We start from the raw sequence: 4,728 nt of genomic DNA, 5'->3' as shown, positions 1-4,728 counted from the left end.
GCTCATACTCGCTCCCACAATCGATATGTGATCCATTGTTGATCTGCACACAGCTGTTGTCACGAACGTCGCACTCGCTTACGTCACTGTCATGAGACATTCTCGCAAAAAATCACGGTTTTAGTAACGCAGCGTTCCTACGCGAAAGTAACAGTAATCTAATTACCGTTTTTGCGATAGTAATCCCTTACTTTACTCGTTACCTGTAACGCGTTACTGCCCATCTCTGAGGAAGACAGAAAAAAAGACAGGCTGTGGAAGACAGCCAGAGATTAAAAACAGCTAATGATTAAATGCAGAAAGCACATAGAGAAATGAAAAAGGTGTCGAAGAATTTTACTATTCTAGGCAAGACTGTAGATCTGCACAAGGCTGGAATGATTATTAAATTAGGCAAGGGGCCAGTTGCATTAAGAGACTTGACTGGGCAATACAATGTCAGTAATGAAAATAAATGACTGGACTGCTGTCAACGCTTATAGGGCTGATGCACAATGGCCCTTCAATTGACTTATTAACCCAAAATCCTGTCAGCTCACCAGGCTAATGCCCATTATGATTCAGTAAAAGGACTAGCTGTTATAGTCCCTGATGATGCATTGCTTTAAATGGAGAGAATCTTGAGGGATGGCTGTTATGAGGAAAGGCAGCCCAGAAACTTTACCAGCAGCACATACCGACAACAAAGGAGCAGCTAAAGTCCGGTCAAAAATTTGTGGAGGGAGCTGAAGTTTTGAGATGCCAAATGGCAGCCAAGAAACCGAAATGATGTAGACGGTGTTTGTAAAGAGTAATCGGCTGGAATACCTCCTGAGACAAATCAAATTCACACTTTATTTGTCACATACACAGTCATGCACAGTACGATATGCAGTGAAATGCTTAGACAACTGCTCGTGACCTAAAGAAAAAAAAGAAAAGGCTATGAATAAGATAGGAAATAAATATGAAAAATTAAAAAGGGTAAATTTAACTAGGAAGGAATAAAACAAAATATAAAAATTAAAGTTAAAAATGAAATAACTGTACAACAAAATACACAATACACAGTATAGAACTATATAAGAATGTATGACGAAATATAAATATATACACAATAACAGCAGCTGTACAAGTATTAACTGGAAATGAAGAATATAGTGACCAGTGTTGTGCAATCCACATTATGTCTTGTGCAGTGCAAATATGCTTAAAGTGATGAGTGAACAATGTCCAGAAAGTCCAGTGTGTGTGTAAGAACTGTATGTGTGGGTCAGGACTGTGTGGTGGTGTGATTGAGAGACCGTATCGCCTGCGGGAAGAAGCTCCTCCTCAGTCTCTCTGTGTTGGTCTTCAGGGAGCGGAATCGCTTTCCTGACCTCAGCAGAGAGAACAGTCTGTTGTTGGGATGGCTGAGGTCCTTCACCATCTTCCTGGCCTTGGTCCAGCACCGCCTGCTGTAGATTGAGTGCAGGTCAGGGAGCTCGGAGCGGATGGTGCGCTCAGCTGACCGCACAACCCTCTGTAGAGCTCGTCTGTCCTGCATGGTGCTGTTCCCGAACCAGGTTAAGATGTTTCCCGCCAGAATGCTCTCTATGGTGCACGAGTAAAAGTTCCTGAGCACCTTGGAGGGCAGTTGGAAGTCTCTCAAGCGTCTGAGGTGGTAGAGACGCTGTCGGGCCTTTTTCACCACGGCGTTGATGTGACAGGACCATGACAGGTCCTGCGTGATGTGAACTCTGAGGTATTTGAAGCTGTCCACTCTCTCCACTGGGCACTCGTTGATGACGGGGGTCTGGTAGTTCCTCTCCTGCTTAGTGCTGAAGTCCACTATCAGCTCCTTTGTCTTACTGACGTTTAGAAGGAGGTTGTTCCTCTGGCACCAGTTCTCCAGATTCCTAATCTCCTTCAGGTAGGCCGTCTCGTTGTTATCAGAGATCAGGCCCACCACGACGGTGTCGTCAGCAAACTTGATGATGGTGGTGGAGCTGGTAGTGGCCACACAGTCATATGTGTACAAAGAGTACAGCAGGGGGCTCAGAACACACCCCTGGGGGGCTCCAGTGCTGAGAGTGGTGGAGGCTGAGACATGTCCGCCCATCCTTACTGCCTGTGGTCTGCCAGTTAGGAAGTTGGAGATCCACTGACACATAGATGAGCTGAGTCCCAGATGCTCCAGCTTGGTGGTGAGTGTGGAGGGAATTATGGTGTTAAATGCAGAGCTGTAGTCTATGAAGAGCATTTTAACATAATTCCCCCTTCTAGTGTCCAAGTGAGTGAGTGATGTGTGGAGGAGATGAGAGATGGCATCATCTGTGGAACGATTTGGACGGTAAGCGAACTGTAGTGGGTCCAGTGTGTTTGGTAGTGAAGAAATGATGAAGTCTCTGACCAGGCGTTCAAAGCACTTCATCACTACTGAGGTGAGGGCTACAGGGCGATAGTCATTGAGAGAAGCAGGGTGGGGTTTCTTCGGGACAGGAACAATGATGGACTCTTTGAAGCATGTGGGGATCACCGACTGAGATAAAGAGATGTTGAATATCTCAGTGAACACAGGAGCTAGCTGGTATGCGCAGTCTCTTAGGATACGACCTGGGATGCCGTCTGGTCCTGCTGCTTTCCTGGTGTTCACTCTCTTGAAGGCTCTCCTTACTTCATGCTCGGAGATGACGAGCACGTTTCCAGTGCTGGCAGTATCTTCCTGTCTGCAGCCGTTAGCGCCGCTAGCACTAGCATCGTTGGAGTCCTTAGCTGCAGCCTCGAAGCGAGCATAGAAAGTGTTCAGCTCGTCAGCCAAAGTCACGGCCGCGTTCGTCATACCGCGGCCGTGAGACGTGTCTAAATCTGGTGACCAACCACAAGTGCCTTACTGCTATATTTGCTAAGAAGTGTTTCTCCACCAAGTACTAACTCATATAATTTTCTCGGGGATCAAATACTCATTTCACTTACTGACATGCAAATCAGTGCATAACTTTTATGTCATGTGTTTTTGGTTTTGGCTGATATTCTCTCTCTCAGTGAAAATGAAACTCCCATAAAAGAGACGTCTCATTTCTTTGTAAGTGAAAAACATACAGATTCAGCAGAGGATCAAATAATTATTTCCTCCACTTGTCACGGTTCTGGGTCAGTTTCCACCCAGTATTTTGAGTTTATTATGTTTTGGTTTAATTTTGCATCAGGGATTGTTTTCTTGTTCTCTTGTTGTGTTAATGATGATGATGATGATGATGATGATTATGATGTTTATTATTAGAGTTTCATGTTTCTGCTTATTTGTGTTTAGGATTTGTTCTTCGGTTGTGTCTGCTTAGTATATGTCTAGTTCCATGTGTCGTTTTCTGTCTCTCTGTGTTGGGTCCGTGTCTCTGAGTTGTGATTCATGTTTCCTGTTTTGCTGTGGAGGTCTTTGTCTTGTGTTGGTGTGTGCAGCTTTGTTCCCCCTGTCTCGTTGGCCCTGGTCTCTCCCAGCTGTGTCTCCCTCCTGTTGCCGATTCCCCCGTTGCTGCCCTGTGTGTGTGGGCCCTGTGTTTTCCCATGCTCGGTGTCGCGTCGCATCCTCAGATTATGCCTGTGTGTTTTCGTGTCAGTGTTTCACGTTCATTGCCATTGCTCAGTTTATGTTTTGTTTTATGCCAGCAATAAAGCTGAGGTTTTGAGTTACAGTTCAGATTTCCGTGACTGTTTTAATGCAGTACTGCCTGAGGGCCTGAAGATCACACGCATCTAATATTGATTTTAAGCCCTGTCCCTTATGCAGAGAGATTTCTCCAGATTCTCACAATCATTTGATGGTGTTATGTACAGTACGTAATGAGATATTCATAATATGTTTGTAGGTGTTTATTTTATTTATGCATTGCACATTGGTGAACCTCTGTCTAACCTTACTTCTGAGGAACTCCCTCTCTCTTTTTGTACCCAATCACGTTGGGAACTGACCAAATTAATTAAAAAAATTATTTTTTTAATCTGATTGGCCAATGTCATGTCAATCACAAATTTAACTATCCAATCAGAGAACAGGTGGGTTTGGCTATTGGAGGGGTGCATTATGGAGCTTCAGGTGCTTGAAGGGAATAAATGCCCTTTTAGATGCCAGCCCAGCGTTTTCCTTCATCACCACGAAGGAGAACAGTCTGTGGTGGTCTGAGTTTTGTGGGGGGGTGGGCAGTGTTGTTGAAATGACAGTCTTCATTAGTGAGCATACTTACAAAGCTTTCTCCTTTAACATGTTTTTATTGAATATTTGAAGAACCAGCAAAAAACCCAGAAACTCTTGTAGAGGACATAAAGTCAGAGATAGAAACGACAAGGAGCAGGTGCATCTAGTACAGGTAGAGCTGCTGCAAAAACCCACAGAGCCCAGCAGCCAGTGCAACAAATTCTGGATCCTTGGCTTTTAGTTAGCAGTTAGCATTAGCAGCACAGCCTGCGTCCGATGTGAAAGGACCTTTATGCTGCACACTGTGACTCACAGCAATGGTCCCGGGTCAGCCCTGACTTTGTGTTAAACTAATCCTAAAGTAATAATGGTATTTCTAACCACTGATATACCACAACTTTATCCTTTCAACAGCTGCTGAAAGTTAGGGGACCTAGCTGCTATCGGATATTTACACAGAGATCTTCCAGCTTCAAACTGTATCACCCTTCCAGGACCTGCAGTTCAAAAAAGCGCCCCTCTGACTGCCAAACCCATCTGTTCTCTGATTGGATAGTTAAATTTGTGATTGACATGAC

This window comes from Pundamilia nyererei, unplaced genomic scaffold (assembly GCF_000239375.1).
Source record: "Pundamilia nyererei isolate P.nyererei 1_Seehausen unplaced genomic scaffold, PunNye1.0 scaffold00053, whole genome shotgun sequence".
Lineage (NCBI taxonomy): Eukaryota > Metazoa > Chordata > Actinopteri > Cichliformes > Cichlidae > Pundamilia > Pundamilia nyererei.
The sequence above is the reverse complement of the archived record's forward strand: the minus strand, read 5'-3'. Positions refer to the sequence as shown.